A 22654-nucleotide genomic window follows, 5' to 3' on the forward strand; every position below is an offset into this window, starting at 1 on the left:
GGCGGATCTAGAATACCATCCTCATCTTGTGAAGTTCCCGGAATAAACGAACCCCATGTACGACGCATCTGCTCATAACAAACCAAACTTTATTCACATGCCTTTATTGAATTGTACCAAAGCTTACTCTAGACACCTTACATAGAGTTTACTAATGTACAAACAAACCCACGAGTATGAAAACAGAACTACATAACTTAGCTAGAGCTATTATTATACAACTCTACTCTTCTCCTCAATTTCTTCAAACTTCAGGCTCGGTATCCATTCCGGAATTATTACCGCCTTCATCATCACTTTCATCAATCATTACTAATTCTTCAAGATCTTCTTCTTCTTCCTCTCCCAATTCATCATCATCGGCAAGGATGACACCGGGGTCCATGGCATCCGCTTGAGGATCATGATTTGGATTTAGTAGATTGCTAAGCCTATGAACCTCCTCATGTAGATATGTATTATGTTCTTCTAAATCTTCTACATAGAATTCTAGCTCATGAGTTCTAGCTCTAGCTACATTTTCCCTGTGCCAAGCTTCATTTCTTCCTTTCACCGTACAAACTAACATACTTTCGCAGTTCCTATGCGCGGTGGTGAGCTGCCTCAATTGACCCTGTAATTCTCCTATTTGTATAACATCCAAAGCCCTATCTCTCGTAGATTGTGCTAACTCCATAGAAACCCTCAGTATCTCTGCCTGGGGATCAGGCCTAGAGCTGCTACTGCTAGCACCATCATTTCTAGGGGCAAGTTGGTGATGAGGAACTCCTTTGGGTCTGGTGGACTTACGGGGCGTCATCTTGGCACGAGCCATACTATAGGTAGCCAATTTAATCCAAGTAAGACCATTTGATCAAGATCCAAAAAGTAGCTAAGATGGATTACATTCCTCCAACCAGACTCACTACTTAATTCCAGACTAAGAGGTGAAGGAAGTAACGAGTGAATTATTCCTGATGCATGAATCGTTCTTACGAACAAAAACATCAAAAATTTATAATGCACATAAACAACATTTATTTTTATATAGGGCATAGTATGATTACTACTCCACCACACAAAACCTTTTTAATCAAATAGAGAATGGTAAGAAAGAAATAAGATAAGTCAGAAGCAATTTGGACTAAATTACCAAGTTAAATTTAGTCATCCAAATCATTTTGAAGTTTTTGTAAAACAATACAACAAAACCTTGTAACGATTGCTCTGATACCATTCTGTGGCAGAACCTCCTAAGTTATAGGGCCCACATGCACCTAGTCACTGTCCGACGACCTTTAACATTTATGCATATGTTTCCAATAACTTAAAAAGACTTGTCGGGTGTCCTCGGGGAACCCCGAATCATCCACGATTTCCGAGCAGGATCACGCTTACAGAGTCATTGTAGTATTACAACATTTATTCAAATATCAAAACCTAGAGTAAAAACAGCGGAAGTCTTACAATAACATAGCTTACAAACCAGTTGTTTCAAACCTTACAAACTAAGTTCGATGATTATTACAAACCATAGTAGTAGTGGAGTGGCATAATTAACATAAACTTAACACACAATATAAACATCCTACCCAAGGATCACACATTTACTTCTCATCGTCAGCACGAACGATAGTCATGCAGCACGATCCAAAACAGATCTGCTCATGAGGCTCACCTACAACAAGGGGTCAACGAACCCTGAGTACAAAAGTACTCAACAAGACTTATCCGAAATATTAACTGATAAACTCAGTAATGCAGGCTCAGGGATTCAAGGTATAGCTTTAACAATAATCAAAGTTCTTTTGCATAAAAGCTCTTTTAACAACATTCTTAATATAGAAAACTTCTCAAGAATTATATACAAAGCTGACATGATCCGCACTGAGATCATGAAACTTCATATCCAACACCTTTACAAGCCTTATTCAAGTTCCGGTTATTAATTCTACGATGATGAACAGTGAGTTGAGTCTCCTTAACCGAGGAGCAACGACGATTCGAACCGATTAAACCTAGCTGGGGATTCCAGACCACACTGACATATGCAGGTCCCCGACTCACATATATCAACCTACCCTCAGATCCTCTAAAACAAGAATGGGTCCTACGCCACCCGAGAACACAGTACTCCACCATTCTAGCCCATGGCCACGTGGGTACACGCTATTCCCGCCATCTCTCCACTCCCAGTGCGTGAGTAGCCATTCTCGTAATAGAATTGCCAAGTTCAGGCTTACTGGAGTATGTGGTTAGTACTGCAAATTCTCACCTCATGCAATTCAACAACGGACGTGCCTTAATCGACACAGGCGGAAAGAACCCACTCACAAGACCTCCATGTCTTGTGGCTCACACACACCGAGTCCGCCCGGTCTAGATTTATTACTCCACATTCCCATATCACATGCTAACAATATTGACCAATGTCCCATTTAAAACTTGCAGGTGGCAGGGGGTCACCCGACTTTCATCGTTCTACGCATAGCTAAGCAAAACTAGGCATATACGAGTTTAAAACTGGTAATATGGTAAATATGGAATAACAAGAGTGGTAATGCACCAATTAGGCTTTTACTTAACTCCTAATCACTTCATGCAGTAACGGAAAGCAAAAGCGAAATTAATTTGTAAAACACAAGGTAGGGTTGTATGCATCCGGGGCTTGCCTTCATTGACAGAAAAGTCTGGTTCCTGCGACGTTTCACAAGTATTCGATCCGACTTCAACAGACGGATTAACCGCCTCAACAACTTGATTAACTACCACATGTTCACCTTCGTTCACTACACGTAATAACAATGCCATGTTTAACATGATGCGGAATACGAAATATGATGCTCAATGATGGATGCAAAATTAATAATTTGAATACAACTTTCCTTCGTGGTACAGTTGCAAGTCAAATAAACTAAATCTTTTTCATAACACATACATCAACTGCCAAGGATCATTAACAACAAATGACCCAAGGTCATCACTCAATCCAAAATTCCAAACAAAAACCTAAATCATTAAAGGTTACTATTCGCTTTTATGAATTAATTATTTAATTCAAAATTATGAAATAAATCAACTTATTCCAATTGAGCTCAAAATTTTAGTACATGTTCATTACATGTTAACTAAGTGGCAAAATAAATTTCATAATTTTTGGATAAATAAATAAGCCTAGAAAAATCATGGAAATCCATTTATGAATAAATTGAGCAATTTTTATCACATTTAAAAATTACTGAAAAACACTATTTCATATTTTTATTAAATACTATACCTCACAGAGAAGTCACTCAAAAATTTTCATAATTTTTGGAGCTCTAAATAAATCTACACAAAAATAACAAAAACAGACACTATTCATTCAAATCTAAAAATAGAAAAATCCATTTGAACGCTGAGTCACTGACAACGGGTCCCACATGTCATCTTCAACCTCCGACGTGGACTATGGCAGCGATGGCCTGACCAGCGATTTCTCGCCGACGGTGAGATCAACGGCGACGGCCAACATACCAAAATGACCACATCATCACGGCGCATCGACTGAAGGCACTAGCTAGACGAATTACTACGAGTTACGAGCTTGGCGTCGGCCATGGCGGACGCGGTGGCTTGGCGACGTTATGCCGCCGACAGGAGTACAGTAGCAGTTAATCAAAGGGCATAGGAAGCATTAGGAGCTCACCACAAACACTACAGGGCAGAAAGCAAGGCTAGAGAAGCAGCGTAGACGCGGGTCAACGTGAATAGCAACGGCGGCGGAGCAAGGATCGTCGGTGACGGTGTGCCGGCGACTGCAGTGGATAAAACGGCCAATCAACAGTGAAATGAGCACTATGGCATCTAGACGAAGCTAAAGGTACACCAATCAAGGGCAACGGCTCACCGACGGGCTCTGGCCACGGAGATGCGCATGTGATAGTGAGGTTACCGACCGTGAGGAAGAAGGCGATGAAACTCGAGTTCCCGGTGAAGACAAGCCAAATTGGTGGGTCAGATGGACACGCAAGGTTCAGGCAGAGCTAGGACTAGCTTATCAGCGACGGTGGAGCACGACAACGACGACACGGGCTCGCCGGAGATGGAGCAGCAGCGACGGGAAAAACAGAGAACGAAGAAAGAAAAACGGCGGCGGCTCCAGAGCTTTATAGGGCAGCCAAGGAAGCACAAAGAAGCCACGACGAAGCCTTCAGCGTGCCAACGCGATGCCCAGACGGCCACGCGCGTGACTGGAAGCAAGCCGAAGCTCGCCGGTGGTGTAGCGCAAGCGGTGAACACTGTTCATCGAAATTACAAGTTTGCCATTCGCCAAAAATCACAAATTACTCCCAAATTTTCATAACAACTCAAAAATCTCCAAAAATAAAAGTTGTTCAAAATCAAAAGTTCTACAACTTTGCTTTTATAACCATCTCCTAATTCGGTCTAGATTTTGAAATGAACTTTTGAATTCAAATAGGGAAATTTAACGAATTACGCCTTTTTGAATTACTCAAAATTTTTCTAAACAACTTGAAAAACTCCAAAAATAAACTTTGTATAACTTGCCAAGCTCTACACTTTTGCTTTTGGGCCCAACCCCAAAATATGCTTAGATTTTGAAATGGATTTTCAGGGTAGGATTTAAATGTTGAAAAGCGGGGTTTTCTCGAAAAATTCAAAATCCAAACAAACATTGAACTTGAGTCAAACAATACATTGCAACACATACCACATAAATATAAACTTGTATTAGTGTATGCATCTCAAAGTTTTCACCAAATGCCAAATGCTTTGCAATGCATATGATGACATGTCAGATTTTAATATTTAAACACCCGTGGTGTTACAGTTCCTAACTCCAATTATAGATCGGTGGACTCGGAATGTCAGGTCCACTGTCAATCAGATCAGAATTAGGTCCGCTCCCTCAGAGTTTGAGGTTAGCGGTGGTGGCATATGGTGAGATGTAAGTAGACTATCCTTTTAGGGTTGGCCGGTTGGGTACAAACGGATGGCTAAGATGAATCAAAGAAAGATGGATGAAAAAGATTTGGGCTAGGGTATAGCTGTATAGGAACATCAGATCATATGCTGGTGTTGTCATATCATGAAGAAAATTGTATTATCACCACTAGTATGATGGTACCATTTGTTATGTTGGCAATTATAACCATAGTACAAAATGCCAATAACAACAAAATTTAGGTACAACAAATGTTTTCAAGGCACGATGATTATAGCCTCATCATGATCCACTCTCATGTACATAGGTTCCAGGCTCTCTTCAAACAGAGGTAGGTCAACATCTGCTCCCACTATAGGCATGTTTGGATATCCATTCCCTTCTTCCTGAGTTGTATTGTCGACACCGATGATCTTCCATTTACCTTGAAGAATGATATGTCTTCCCTCATTATTTTTTAGGTCTCGTGCATAGAATACTTGGACTATATCTTTTACCCATACAAAAGGTTCTTCTCTGTACCCATGCTATTGAGATCAACTGGTAATAACACCATCCTTGTTCATGGATATTGCTCTGGGTCTAACCCACTTGCACCAAAAAAGTGGGACTGTTAATTCTCCATACTCTAGCACCCATATTTCTTCTATCATTCCATAGTAGGTGTCCATTTGCTTATTTTGTTCATAACAAGCATCGATCTAGACATCGCTATTTTGGTTCACACTCTTTTTGTCTTGTTTTCTAGTGTAAAATGTGTATGAATTTATGTCATAACCTTGGTACATCACCACTAAATCATTCAGTCCCATGGCCAATGCATCATGGTCAGGGTCACCAGTTCTAACCTCCAGCAGATGTTGCTATAGCCATGTGGCAAACTTTTCTCTATGTTGCTTGTCGATCCATGCCTAGGACCTAGAAATGTTAGCTGTAGCTAATTCTTCCTTGTGCTTTTCAACATAGGGCAAAACTATGTGTGCTTGTTGTAGGACTATAAAATGAGCTTGCATTAGAACACTGAACTCATGAGCAGGAACAGGCTTCGCCCTGATAATCTCCTTTTCTTGTAGCCTTCCCTCATGCCGTGACATAGGAACACCGAGCCCAGTTTGACCCAAATACTAAATGGAGAACTCTAGTGCTTCCTCTATTGACCATCCTTCTGCCATGCACCCTTCAGGCCTGTATCTATTTTGAACATACTTCCTAAGAACCACCCGAAAGGAAATATCTAGTGTAAGAAAATGGGGCCAAAGCTATTGTATCTGGAAAACTAGGTGAACAATGAGATGCACAAACATATCAAAAAATGTTGGTGAATGCATCCTCGAGCCGACTTAGTGTGTGGATCAGATCGTCCTGTAGCTTTTTATGCTCCATCGGGTCTATAACCTTGTGTGAGATTGCATTGAAGAATGAGCTAGAATTTGATGACCAGCTCCCTGTAGCTTCACCGGAAGAACACCCCTACTTGCAGCAGGAAGGGGTTGCATCATGATAACATGGCAATCGTGGGCCATCAAGCAGCTCATGTTGCATTTCAAATCTTTCATGTTCGCTATCCTCCTTATATTTGATGAGTATCCTGTAGGCATTTTTAGTTCACGGAAGAATCATAAGAGCCTCTCTTTCTCCTTTGTTTGTAATGACCACGATGCAACTGGTAGTTTCTTTTTACCATCAGGTAGTGATAATGGATGCAGCTCCACCCTCAAACCCATAGCTTTTAAGTCCATATGACATTGAAGTGAATCTTTCCCCTTGCCCTTTGATTGCATTACAGTACCTAGCAAGCTCTCTGTGGCATTTTTGGTAATGTGCATCCCATCAAGTGCGTGCCGAACATGCAACATCCTCCAATAAGGCATGTTCCAAAACATAGATTTTTTTCCACGTAGATTTCGCTAGAGCAGGTACGCTTCTTGCACTCTTTCCTAGGATGACCTTGAGTTTGTTTACAATTTTGATGATCTGCCTTCTAGTTTTGAACTAAGGTGGTTGTTGATCTTCTAATGTCCCATCAAAGGATTTTTTTTATTCTTGTGGTACGAGTGCGTAGATGGTAGGAACCTACGATAACCCATGTAAACCACCTTCTTCCTATGTTTTAGAAATTTAGTGCAAGTGCCATCCAAGCAAACCAACATCCTTTGTATCCCTTTGTCACTTGTCTAGATAATGAACCAAGGCCTGATAGGTTAGTGATTGTTATGAACAACAGTGCTTTCAATTTGAAGTGCTCTTTCTTGTACTTGTCCACAGTCTCAGACCTTTCATCCACAATTGTAGTAGCTCCTCCATCAATGGCTATAGGAAGACATCAATGTTGTTTCCAGGTTGCCTTGGCCCTTGGATCAGTATCAGCATCATAAGGTGCATCAGTATCATACATAGCAAAGGTGGAAGGTTGTATAAGCAAGGAGTCACTAGCCATGTGCTATGATTGCTTCTAACCATGTTAAACGAGTTCATCGCATCCATGCTCAAACCAAACCTTATGTTCCTTATTTCATTAGAAAATGTTCGCTTATAACTATGATTAATAGCTCTCCACTAGGCACCATCAGCCGGGTGCCACAACTTTCCATCATTCACTCAATCTTCCACATGCCACCTCATCAGTTTTGCTATCTTTGTTGTGGCAAACAAATGCTTCAAGCGAGGAATTAAATGGAAATACCACATCACCTTCGTGGATGGTCTTTTCTCACAGCCAGCTTGCATCACGGCATCGTTGCCAGTTTTGTATCATGAGGCATGGCACCAAGGACATGAATCCAAGTCTTTGTAATCTCCTGTGAAACAATATACAGTCATTGGGACAAGCATGTATTTTCTATACTTCGAGTCCCAATGGGTAGATCATTTGCTTGGCCTCGTTTGTGTTTTGAGCCAGCTCATTCGGGCCTAGAACAAACTTCTACAATAGGGATAAGACATCATTGAACCCAGTGTTCAACATTCCATTCCCTGCTTTCATCTCTAGAAGTAAAATATCAGCTTCCAACTTTGTCATAGTTGAACAATTGTACAATGGAGTTTTTGCATGCTTCCTCATCTCCTCCAACTTCTTTTGGTTTTTTCATCAAGGAAATCTGGCTTCCCAGCATCAATCATATGGTCTAGAGCATCTCAGACTTCATTATATGCCAAACTCTTGTTCCTTGGGATGGTGATGATTTCTTCAACAACTTCATTCATGGTCTCTAGGACCATCTCATTCTCATTCGCGTGCCCTGTTTTGCCTACATTTGTAGCTCTGTTGTGATTCCATATATCCGATGAAGCTTGTTCGTTAGGTGGGTTCTCGCCTTCTTCCCCATGTTTTGTCCAAACTATATATTTTTGCATGAAACCCCTCTGAAGCTAGATGACCCCTGATCAGCTCCATGCTATCCCACTACTTAAGATTTTTGCAATCCCTGCATGGGCAGTTTATGAAACCATGAGCCACAACATTATGCTCCATGTAAGTAGTCATGGCATTGATAAATGAGTCAAGGCCTTGCATGAATGTAACTGAACTATGATTCATATACATCCATCCATGATCCATCTATGTATAGCAAAGGCAGATCTTATAACGTGAAGAAATCAAGAATGAATGTGGAGGTCCCATTGAGCAAGAACGTCGATAACATAGTCATAAGCACAATAGCAAGAATCAAGTAATTGAATCTATGAAGAAAATTTTGCGGACCTCAGATTAGTTAAGTGATGAGCCGGCTTTGATTCGGACACTGACCTTCAATAGATATTAGGGAACTAGCAATGGTTGAGGAAAGGGGAATAATGGGATTCACTTTGGGTATGGCTATGGCAGCGGATGGCTTTAAGTAAGACAACCTACACCATCAACTCGATAGTGGAAATCAGCCTTTACTGCCGCCTAGATATGCAGTCTGGCGGGGACTCTTTACCGCCGGCTTTTGGCATTGGAAAAAATAGACACCGCACCAAACGCCATTATATCAGGCATAGGGGCCATACAAAAGTGTGAGCAGCATGGCCCACCAAGAACTGGTCCATTACGACCCTATTTGGACTAGTTTCAAATTCTTAAAAACTAGCCTATTTGGATCCCACCCAGTTTACAAAGCCAGATTCTTAAAAAATGCAAAAAAAACTAGAGGGATCCAAATAGGGCCTAAGTTGATAGATTTGTAACAAAATTATCATCAATTTGCTCTATTACTAAGCATTTTGCAACAAATTGGTTTATAGGCCACCAAAAACATTGGTCCAACAACATGACATAACACTTGAGAGCGATGACAGCAAAAGAAAGAAGTATTGGTTGGACTAGAACTTTTTTTAATACTTTATAAAATATATAGATACATTTCCAATGAGTGGTTGTACTTGTCCACAAAGATAAGACACCTAAAAATTATACTCTTAGAGTGAGGATGATGGTCGCCTTGGTCGCTTTGGAGGAGGCCCGTCATCATTCGTCGACATCATCATCCTTGGGCTCATCGTCATCGTCGTCGTCCTCCTTGTCCTCCTCCTCGATGTCCTCCTCATCCTCAGTGTTGAAGCTCCTATCAGGAATCAAATTAGGATCCATGTACTCCCTAGAGGTCTCCTCAGATGATGAGTGCTGCTGGACTTCATCCTCGTCGGAGGATGAGTCATTGCTAGGAAACTTGAAAAACTATCAACTAACATGGTTCTAGCTAGTCCGATGGAAGAATAGGATGAACATGGAAGAGGGGTGGTTTTAGAGGGTAGCGGGCTTGAAGAATATGTAGAGCGAGCTAGCAAGGGGTGTTGGTACATAGTTGGGCATTGGGACACACTCTCATTTACTCACCTTCAATATTTACCACCTGGTACAGCAAACGGTCATGTAGGTGCGGCGGCCATAACATGTATCTCAGTCAACTTGGCATTCCAAACGGCTATGGAATTGAACCCCACTACCACCGTCGCATTGATGGTTTTCAACTGCCGGTTTTATTCCTTACGAGGCCTCCCTATCGATGCAACCGATGGTAGAAGTAGCACACAGTCGCTTCTATCTCTTCAGCAGTGAAAGTGGCGATAGTGATAAGTCAATCTATAGTAGTGAATGACCAATGCTCCCATTGATGAAGATGGCTGATGATGCTTCACCAAATGATTGGCATCGGTGATATTTCTCTTCATTATCTAAATCTTTCTCCTGAGCTTCTAAATAGTTTGTAGAAGGGAAACTCAAGGTCCTGAGGTCATTAACTATAGCCTTGCACATATACAGATTTAGCCACATTTGTAGGAGCCACCAGGGTTCGTTGATTGTGCCAATTGGCTCATTCTTGATCAGTTTCTGGGATACTTGATTCATCAGGAAATACAAAGATCCTAGCAAATATTTACCAATAGGAATATCAACACCCCCTGCTAGACATTCTGCCAAAAAAAGATGATTGGCATTTGGACTAGCATGATGATCCACAAAAGACATGTACAAGTTTAGGAAGGTCAAATGCTCATGCTTGCTGATAGTCTTTTTATCGCCTTGATGAGCGGCAATGTAACCACCCCATCCTCTAGTTCGAGGGATTTGGAGTTTCCTTTCTGCTTTGCTAAGGAGATAATGGGGTTGGAGGGGGCCTGCGATCCTAAGGCCAGTTAACATATGGATATCTACTAAAGTTACTGATATCGACCCATGACCAAATATGAAAGCATTGAATGCATTAGACCAAAAATAGGAGGCTGATTTCAACAATGACTCATTATTCTTCATATTGGACAAAGACTAGGTTATGCATTGATCCAAGTCGTAAGTCACCCAATTAGCCTAATACATTATTGTGACCCTATGGAACCAATCCCTCTATCTGTCAAGTTGGTGTGGCCAGGCTCGAAAGGTTTTATTCCTAGACTAGTGAACTCATGGTGGACTGCTTAAAAGGGAGACTATTGGTTTCTAAATCTCCCAAAGGTCCTAGGAAATACATATTCTTGACATTGGCTGTTGGGATCAGAATTTCATTCTTAAGTGCCTAAGTGAATGAAGGGAAGTGAATCTATAAATTGATCTAAAGATCCTAAGATGGCTGGAAAGGAGATTCTCGACTTCATACCTCTAGAACATGGTCGACAGTCGCCATTGAACCTAGAGGGATAGATCTAGATCTAGAAGCAGGTGTTGATCCTGTGTCACCCAGCTCAACTGCCGCTCCTAGGATTACTGTGGAGAATAATAGGATGTTTTGCTAAACTGATGTTCTAGATTCACTAGGGTTTGGAGCCCAGGGAAGATTGTGGTGGCTAGCAAGCGAAACAAGAGGGAAACAGAAGCAGAATGGCCAAATGAGGGGAATGAGGGCAATTTGGAAATATACGACAACTTTCGGATAAAACACAGAAATCAAAATGAACAGTTGGAAGTGCGGCACAGTACAATGGTCATAAGAGATAATTTTGGAATAAAATCATTTTATCCCAAATTTGGGGGGCATGTGTTGACGCCATATTTTGATCGATATACATAAGAGCCATATGACTTGAAATTCATTAAAAGAAGATGAGATATTCATGAAATCGGCTAAGTGAGTTGCCATCAGAATCAGCTGAGTATCATGATGTCATCATCTTGGGGCCTTATCGATGAGAGATGGTGGTGACTTAAAGCAAGAAGACATGCCAGACATCATAGAAGGAAAAGATTGAGGTCCAACTTATCTTAATTTAGGACAATTTTTTTTCTTTTCCAAGTTTTGTAACCGGTCTTCTTCGACTAGGACTCATAGTCAAGCCTCGGGTATAAATATTGAACCACTGACTATTGTAATAGACATCTCTACGATCAATCACAAACCCATACCTTTACTTTTCGGCTTATGCCAACCCTAGGAGTAGTAGTAGAGTAGATCTCGGCGAGTTCTTCAGGCAAGCAGGGCTACATTGGTTTGACCGACCTCTAGTTTGTGTGTGAATACCATCGTGACTTATACTTTTGATTATAACGTTGCATCAGTTCGGTCGACCTCTTGTAAGCTTTGGTATAAGTTAGTTATCGACTTTTATCAGCAATTGTATGGCTTCATTGGTCTAGCCGACCTCAGTACAATTCCTGATACAAGTTACTTATCGATTCTTATCAAAATTTGTAAGGTTGCCTTGATTCAGCCAACCTCGTATAAATTTTGATACGGATTAGTTATCGGTTAAATCTATTAAGATTATTAGGGTTTCCATGATGTTTTTAGTAGATTTGCCAGTTATCGATCTTGTTATAATTGGTATTTTTATTATTTGTAACAACATCACCCCTTACATGATTAAGGTTGAAACATATCGGCTTTATATCTCAACAAACTATCGTCTCAGTCGCTTTATGTCGCCTAGATCTCACTTTGATGATGGTTTCAGTGAAATTAGTCATTTTATTTCAATCTTGATCGAAGATAGCATGTTGTCAAGGCATGTTTGATAGTTGATGAAATCTAGTCTAGAACTGCTATTAAGGCTGCCATCGATCCGATCGACCTCCACTATTAGCACTATAGTTCAAAAATTATCATTGAACCAGCCCACTTATGGTCAACTGACTGCATGCTATGTTTGCATCAGCTATTTTGCTGATTGCTCGTGCTTAAATGATCATAATGTGTTTTCTTGATTCCGTTAAGTGTGAATAGACTCGTATTCTTTGAAGGTTTAATATGTTATCTTTATTATGGCTGCCATCGATCCGGTCGAACCCCACTGTTAGAGATAATAGGTTAGATTTGATAGGTTTATGGATCTATCTATGTTTAATGGTTGATTGTCTACATGTTATGAGTTTATTTTTCATATACTTTGGTTGTCTAGCTGATAGCTTGAACTTTCACGTGTATAATGTGCTTTCATGACCCCATTGTATTTAAGTAGATCTATTGATTGCTAGTCTTTGATCTAGGGTCCTACCGTCAATGTTGCATCAGCTGATTCGATCTATTGGCTGGTACAATAGATTGAGTTTAGTCAGCTTGTAGATCTATTTATATCCAATGGATGAATGTTCACATGTTGTACAACATAATCACTAGAATTGGCTGCTTTAGCCGATGTCTTGCTTATTGAGGATACGCTGGCTATTTATATGCTTGTACTTATTTTCGTCTTGGTTAAAAGCTAGTATGATCCTCAATTAATGTAAATGCTTTCATACCTATTCGTTATATCTTTACATGCTCTCTTGATCATTGGCTGTTAAAAGATCTATACAATTGAATACCCGATAATTGCCGACATGCTTATTTTACTTGTGCATCATGAACATGTCACTACTAGAAATATCCACTTCTATGATGAAAATCTTAATGACAAATCTAATTTATGATGAATATTTTGGTTTTGTCATAGATCATCGATAACGATCCTCGAACCCCCTTTTTATGACAAAATAGGATATCGTCACAAAAAACATCATAGAACAGCGTAGAGTTTAGTCATAGATTACTCGTGTGACTGTTCCTGCTCATCTGTGATGAACTTATTTAGAACTATGACGACCAGGGCTTCATTATTGAACTAATTACACATCTATGACTGAACAATATTTGATCTGTAATGAATGGCACTTCATCATAAATCTCCACACAGTCCTTTCTCTATCCGACATGTACATGTGGGACCTATAGTTACTCATCCGTGATTTTGGTAATTCATCATAAAAGTCTTCAGCTCGATCCTTTCTCCATCCGACCATCCGACGTGTACTAGTGGAACCCTTCTCCATCTGACCTATGGGCCCCGACGGCTTGTGTGTCACGTGTACCTATGGGACCTTTCTCCATCTCCATTCGACTATGGGACCTGATGGCTTGCGTGTCACTTATGGATCCAATGGCTTACTTGTCACATGTACCTATGAGACCTTTCTCCATCTCCATCCAACCTATGGGACCTGACAGCTTGCGTGTCACTTGTTGCCACCAGGGTTTAATAAATTCAAACTAAAAAAACAATGAGACCTAGTAGTCGAACTTGGGACCCAAAGCAACGAATGGACTAGTCTTCACCAGTGTGCTAGATGCCTAATTGTTTTGACATGTCTTTGGAGTCCTCATAGTAGTATAAATTCTCTGTGTGGATAGGTTGACTTATATATTGGATATATTCCCTACAAGTGGATAGGCTACAGAGGATCCTCGGTGTGCTGTTGTGGTGGCTCAGGTGTCATTTTGGAGGCTAGGCAGCGGGTCTTCCTAGTGGAGCATGGTGGCATTGGCATCCGTGTCCATCGTGTGCTATGGCAGAGGCGACAGATCCAATCCGTAGGTCTCCTTTCTCACATTTTCCTATTCGCTTCACTATTTTGGTCCTTGCTTAAACATGAGGTATACAAGAAACATTGTAGCATTATAGATCTTGTTGGGCCAATGCTAATGAAAAGAACTAGGAGGTGGCACTAGTTGGTTTTTTGCTGGTGTCTTGGTTTTCTGCATATGTTTAGTGTTCTTACTGTAAATGCTTGTGTAACTAGGCCTATTAATTGTCAAGTGCTTGCTTGATTATACCTATCTGTCTAGGCAAACATACAGGCCCTTCATTTCTGCCTTAAACTATTTTTTCTATCTAGTGCTTGCTTGATTCTACATTTCTATTTTGTATGCTCCAGTGCCACCAATGAGTCCTTATGATATTTTGAACTTGTAACATATCTGAGGCCACATTTTTGTGCCAATGATGTCTACATGGTTGTTGGATGTATTAGGATGCAGCTCATATGTTTGATAACCAAGTTATCCATTTGGTTCCAAACAAGAGGAAGGCATTGAAAGCAAATCAATGCTTTGTGTCCATTATTCACATCAATGAGGCCAATAATGTTTAAGCTGCACATGTTGCTACTGATGCCAATGATGATCACTACCACTTGTTCACTAACATTCTACTTGTGAAAACTGACAAAGCTCAATTAACTGCTAAAATTGTAATGTTTATAGCTCCATTAACTACTACTCTAGTTTGAGTTATATATATCTATGTGGTGCTACTCTAAATTTACATGAGGTCATACCATGAAAATTATTAATGGTTGTTAAAGTTACACTTTGGTATGAGTTGTGGACTTCACTGATGGATCTTTGTTGGATTAGTTTCCTCTTTAGTGATCTCATTACTGAGGAAGCTCTCACTGTACTACACATTGACAAAATGGGGGAGGCCCCCAACAAGAGGAATGCACTGGCCAGCCTCATGGAGGATGTCATTTTTGAGATCCTCCGCCGCCTCCCCGCTCCTTGTTCTGCTGCAAATGTGTCTGTTGCTCCTACATAAACCTCATCTCAAACTCCAACAACCATAAGAATCTACCTTAGACTATGGCCGACTTCTATGACAGTGAGGACAACAATCGACACTTCACCAACATGCCTTGTGTACGCCCCCTCCTTGGAATTCTTGCCCTTCAACATTGATAATGTAGCTATCTCAGATTGTTGCAATGGACTCATCCTATGCTAGTGCCTTTGGGCTGATGTGTGATAGAACCGCCCAATTTTTACAAGATCAAGTATGGCTATCCCCGTTTAACATGTTGATGCACACATACTTTCACTTATATAAACCCGGTAGTCCGCCGAGGGTCATGAAGGACCTAAGTAAATCAACATCACAACCAAGATCACATGATTAAGCAAATATACATCACATACATGGAGTTGCAGCGGAAATAATATTACAAATGGGTTCGCCAATAATAGTACAAGTTTGAGTTTCAAAACCGATTAGTGAAAACAACATAGCTTTCAAATGATTACAATAATATAAGTTCCAAATACATTGCTAGCATATGTGACATCCTCTGACAAAAGCATATAGATAAGAACACTATATAGAGATGCTGAGCCCACCGGCGGTTAGCCACCATCTTCAGTAGGCCGAGAACTTCACCTGCAACATGTTGGGATAAACCCTAAGTACTCGAATGTACTCAGCTATACTTACCCATCATAAACCAAAAATAAAGTGACACCAAGGATCATGCAAGGCTTTATAAGTGGAGCTGGCTTGACAATATTTTGCATAAAAAGCCACTAGTTGAGCTATACATTTTATAATTTGATTCCAAGTTAATTGTAGCTATTTATCTCTAGATTAGCATCTAACCTATGCCAAATATGTGATATATCATTATGTAGCATCACAATCATAACCATAGTCGGTGTACCATTCCCATGTCCAATATGACCATCAAATTCCATAGTCCAGTTACTACAATGCTGGGACTAGTTGAGTTTCTCACTATTCGGGAGAGATGGTGATTTGAATCGGTTGCAACCAGCTAGGCAGTTATTCCTAACACAAACCCGCACTTCCCCTATCGGGGTCATGTTGGGTCACCTTTGGTACAACTCAGGTCCACATTGCACGGGTTCGATCAGTGCCGCACAACCAATGACAACTAGCTACTAGGATGTTCAGGCCTGGCCTGCCCTTAGGCTCACGTCTAGCTCCCTGCACATCCTTACTACCATCCAGAGTGCACACTCTAACAAAACAAGGCTCGGCCTGAGTTGAGCTACTCGGCTTCATGGTCGAAATGAGTTACCTGGCTAGCTAAGTGAGAGACATGCATTTAATATCAATAGAAGCGCCAACAATGGTACGGTCCTTAGTTGACATAGACGGGACCAATATAGCCAAGCCATTGCATATAAGTTTTTGCCCGGTCTCCACTTAATAATACCACATGGTTATTTTCTATGATAGTAGATATAGCCAACTGTGCTCTAGTATCCACCTATATCTCATAGGTGATAGGAAATCACCCGACTTCTACAAGTCTAAGCATGGCTAAGCATATGTTCGATCCTAGACCTACATAGGGTTCAAGGTATATTTTGGGACAAGGTAGTTCTATGCATCAAGTGTTTCCAACCAACTCTTATAACCTAATGCATCAAACATAAAGGACTCAAGTGATATTTGTAAAAACATAGGAGGCTTAGAATGCTCTGGGACTTGCTTGGGATCTGACACAAGTCAGTTTAATTAGCTTGCACCATCTTGGTGGCATATCCGCTCTAGGTATGCACTCCAGGGGTCCTTCCATCTTTGGGATAGGTCCATCAAACACCATCTTCGGGTTCGGCTCCAACATCATGTCCTTCGGTTCATCTAGTGTACCTAAATGAGATGAAAGATGCAAGTGCATGAATGTGAAGAATGGTAACATGAGATGCATCATATAAAAGTATTAAAGACAAGTATAAGGTTATACCATCAAGACATATCCACTTAGAGAGCAAGTCATTTAACTAGCTAACACTCAAGTCTAGCATAAGGATAGCAAGCATAAGAAGCATGGCACACCAGTTAACTCAAGTCAAACTATCACAAGAATTTAACAATCAAGAACTAATTAAGCCTAGCATCACATAAGAACTAGGGCTGCGGTGAACGACACCAACATAATTAAAGCTCTAGCAAAACATGCATCAAGATCATTTTGTGGCAACATGCATACATGACCATTTATTAGTTGCGTGCTTGACCAACATTATATAACACATTTATAAGATACCTTAGGTAGATCAATTTCACTCTAGTAGGGTCATGAGCTAACACTAACAAGCATACAACGCAATGCAAAGTGAAGCAAATGACTTTAGGTACATGCTCAGATTCTAGGCAGCAGCACAATAGCCACTTGTTTCAACCATAACTATAGCTATAGGAAGCAAACAAAGGTGATCCTAGACTTTCTGAAAAGATTAGGAAATTGCCTACAACTTTGTTATTTACATCTAGAACTGATTCAAAGGTTAACAACGTTGAAAAACACAAATAAGCAGATCTGCACCCACTAGGACAGAAAACTGACATTAACTTCTGAAATGCATAACTGGAATTCTAATCTTCCAACAAGCATGATTCTTAACTTTATGGAAATCTTCTTAAGTTACCTATAACTTTCTTATCATCATCTTAAGATGATTCTATAGCTAACAAGGTTAAACAACCCAATGAAGACATCTCTGTCTAGATTTCAACAAAACCTGCCATTTCACTTTAAACAACAATAACTAGAGTTCTAGACCACCAAAAGCAGTGATCTTAGACATTTTAGAAATCTTAGGAAAAGCACTACAATTATCCTATTATCACCAATACATGATTCTATATTTAAATAAGCCAAACAATACAATCATTCAGATCTGTTCAGAGTAGATGCAAAAGATGACAGCAAACTTGTAAAATCTATAACTCCTAAACCAATAGGCGTAAAATCATGAAATTTTAGGAAAAGAAAGATAAGGAAATTATATACAACTTTTGTATTCAACATATATACAGAAAACATCATTTGCATCATGAAAATATCACCACCACAAAAACTAGACATGCAGCCATAACAGCAGAGATACAACTATATGCATTTACCATTTATGTTGTTAGCAACTAACATTTTGTTGCTATATATGCAGCTCCTTGCAACTGCTAACTATAACCAAGCAATCACATTACCTAGCACCAATTATTAGAAGTATTACATGGCATAAACACAAGCATCTACTAACAAACTTTCATTAGCTTTTCTATATATAAAAACCTATATATTAATTATAGGTGATGTTGCCAACATCTCATTTGGATCTCAAATTTTAATGAGAGATAGATGATGATGAAACATGATTACTGTACAAATCTTACATGCTCAGGTTTTATAGATTAATTATTACTAGAAAGACAAATTTCTAACACAAGAAAACATGTGAGAGCAAGATAAATCTAAACCACACTATTTTCTGCAAAGACATGGCCATATTATATATTATTATGGTAGCACAACATCCTACAAAGGTAGAGGAACAACATTTTCCATTGTTACACCTTCATAAAAATTATAACTTATTTAAAACCATTTATCGAGCACTAAACAAGTTCAATCAATAACTCCATCACACATGCACCAATAAAATTGAAATTTTTACTATAGTGCACATATGACATCAATAGCCTACCATAAAAATTCCATAGCAATTGGAGCTCCACAACTTCAGGTATGAGAATAACAAGCAAAATAAGCTAAAATTGGCTATCTAACAATATTATGTCAAAACATTATAAAAACAGTACACAACTAGAATTTTTAATATTTTTATTAGCTAGAGCATGTCATCACAAGATTAACACAACTAGAATTACCATTTTTGCACTTCTATAACTCAACATTTTTAAGAGCACTTTGCAAGAATAAATAAAAACAGTAGAAACTTTCTACTAACACATATCATATTATGACTCTATTGCGTAGATCTACACACAAGGATTCCAAAACATGTTCATTTGCTATTTTATGATTTTTCTATGATTTACTATGATTTTCCAAAGTTTTAGCCATAAAAGAAAAATACATTTGCGCTGAGGACCCTGAAGTTTCACGAAAGCAGATTCCAGCAAAACGGTCCTTCTAGGAACTATTCACATGAGTCATGACTTCTGTAGAAAACCCCTTGGACTTGTTTCTGTTTGAACGCGAGGTCCCCGACGCGAGTTGGAGCAGAGGAGGTCGACGGTAGCTTGATTATTCGATGAGGTGGTTGACCTCCAGTGGAGAGCGGCGGCGGCATAGTGCCGAGGGGGCGCGTGCACTAACAGGCGCTCATGGCTTGCCTTGTGGTGGATAGAGGCAGCTTGGCCTTGGTAGTAGCAGCCCAACGGCCAGCAAGGATAGGCTCAGGGTCAGCCGGCCTTGGCTAGCAGGGGCCGATAGTGGTGGGGAGCACCCTAGGGCCTAAGCGCACCCACGGGGCTACCTAGCTCAGTCCAAGGTTGGCTAAGTCAGCCTGGCCTCGCATCACCAAAGGCATGGCTCCAGTGACGGAGCTACTCGGCGATGGAGCTTCTCGACGAGCGTGTGTGCGAGGTAGAGAACGATGAGGCGAAGGCGGTGACTGTGGTGTAGAGCTGTGAGGCGCTCGGGGGTGGAGGAACGAGGGTGGCCATGGAGCTCAGTCCAGTCACCCAATGCGAGCATGAGGGAGCATGGAGAGAGGTGAGGGATACCAAGGGCGAATGCCTGCATGATGGACAGGTCGGCATTTCTCCGAGCACATGGCGTGCGACGGTGTGGGTGCGGTGGGCGCCAATTTTGGGCTAGCTATACACTGATTTGGCGAACGTGCCTTGAAGCAAAGTTGCTGATCTCGAGCTGCTCTACAACTTCTATTAAAGGTTCATGGTGATTAGAGTAGTGGATTAGGATAAGATTAGACTCCAAGATAGCAGTGTCAATGCATTGATAGCAATTAAGGGAACTCAATCTTGATGATCAAAACGAAGTCAAACTCCGACCAAACTTCTATGAGTTCTTTTCCATGGAGTTAACTCCAACTTCTATTTTTGATCAATTCAAGTTTCTTAATGAAAACACAGGAACGCGACACATCAATCATCATTGCCACTAAAATCTCTGACTTAGAATATTTTTAAGGGCTAAAAATAGCAGCAGATTCAATCTTTGTGCCTCTATTTGACTTATTTCAAAGCTGATTTGGCTCTTGATCCAAAAACAAAGTTTGCTATGCATAACTTAAACTTCAATTTCTATTAAAGATCAAACTTCATATCTGGTCCCAAAATCATAGTTTCATCTTGGTCAAAGCAGCATCACGATAAACCTTGGAATTAGAGTCTTAGACCGATTGAGGCATTTTCTTGGCACTTGATCAACATGAACCTTTCATGACTTTTGTGGTAGAGTTCAATTAGAGTCATTTGGGCAAGGTAGCATGGTTTGGTCAACATCCCATATTCCCATTCACCTGATGAAGTGATTCAAGAAAGGTTATAACTTATCATTTCATGTGAATTTTTTATTCCAAACTTCATGAAACTTTTCCAAAGTTCACTATGGATGCATGTTGATGTAATGTACATGAAATAAGCATGTTTAACATTACTCATGCCTAATCTTAACAAGGGTCCACATGTTAGCAAAGGTGGTTGTCCCAGTTATGTTGGGACTCAATTTCATAGATTTGACCTCAGCACTTCCATCACCACTTCTAAGATCATGAACCAAAGCTCATTATCACTACTTGACATAACTTACTTGAGTCCAAACTCACTGCTTAACTTTGTGACTAACACCTAGGTTGTTACATGATGGATACCTCTATGTCGTCTGCAATCCAATGACCTAGAAGTTTAAAACTCTGCCGCCTAGCACCCATGATGCTGGCCATGCTGTTGTTGAGGCTTGCTTGGGGTTCTATCCAACAGCCTCCTCGCACTTCCATGTGATTGAATATGTGGATGTCGACACTGTGTGTAAAGGTGTGGAGATCTATTCATCTCAAATGGCAGCATGGATCTATAAGGAATCTAAATGGGGCAAGTATATTGATGTGACATTTTACAGACAACCAAGTGTGTTTCTTAACGGTTGTCTCCACATTAGGCGTACTCTGGGGAGTACTCTATGATACTTGTAATGGATATGGTGGGAGAGAGGGAGAGATGGACACAGCCCACTATGGACCAAGTCTACAGTCTATGGACCCGCACGCCTGAGTCCACCATGAGCCATGCCTGCGGAATCAAGCCCTTTAGGAGCCTAGCCAGGCCACATGGCTAGCCCCATGCCTAACACATGTCCGGGCCTGGCCTAGCCTAGATCAGCCCAACTCGACCTATTATCCACCCTACTAAACCTAGTCCAAGCCCAGTCAACATTGATCATTGACCGATCAACGCTAACCATTGACCAGGCAGGATCTTATGACAAGTCATTGGATGAGTCTTGATGACGGGGTGCAACCTAGGCATTCCCTATGAGAGGTACCTATGGTGGGTGCATGTGAGATGAGAAGATCCTAGGGTGGAGTGTCTTTGTGGGATGAAGCCCCAAGATGGAGGTGCCATTGAGGTATGGGGTGTTGGTTATCCCTTGTTGAGAAGATATCCTATCTGGTCCACCTAAGGACTGGTATGTCGAGAGAACTAGATCATAGGACCCTACGTACACACCACTTGCTCCTGAATGGGCAGGGGACAGTTACACAACCAACTAGGATGGTGCCATTACTGCTAGGTTGGAAGTGGATAGTGTAGGAAGGTATGGGCATGTGGCCCACACCCTCCTAAGATAACATGGTGACCTTTGCAAGGCTGGTACTATGTCTCACAGTCTCAACATGCTAGTGGAATCCAGGGGTAGCCTAGGGCTGAGTGGTAGGGTGGCACCATACCAGTTGGGAGGGAGTCAGTATCAACCTAGGCGAGGAACCATTGATGATGGTGATCTTGTGGTTCTAGGAGTACACACTCTATAGAGTTGATCGATTTATACGTATAGTTGTGTCCTCGGATATGGATATTCCTATGACCTATGCTTTGCTTGATTAGTGAGTGAAGTCCTTTCTTCTCTCCCCCTAGGTTCTTGTGTTGGTTTTTGGCTTTGGCCGATGAGGCAAGGTATGAGAGGGAGTCATCCTTGTTGCCTAGAGAGTGTGAGAGTCGTGAGATGTGTGTGATGGGATGGGAGAACAAGTGGATGAGATGGGTTAAAACTTGATTAATTATTATTAAAACTTGACATACTCGCATAGGAAACTACATCCACAAATAGGTCTTTTGCTCTACCCTTGTATTCCACTACCATAAAGCAAACACAAAGCATAGGGTGGGAGCCAATGGCCAGTACAAATCATACTAATAATTGTTTGGTAGGTTCTGAGCCTAAGTATGACTACTAGGGAGACGGTTGGGAGGATTAGAGATCTTGTTCCT

Source organism: Miscanthus floridulus, chromosome 4, assembly GCF_019320115.1.
Source record: "Miscanthus floridulus cultivar M001 chromosome 4, ASM1932011v1, whole genome shotgun sequence".
NCBI classification, from domain to species: domain Eukaryota; kingdom Viridiplantae; phylum Streptophyta; class Magnoliopsida; order Poales; family Poaceae; genus Miscanthus; species Miscanthus floridulus.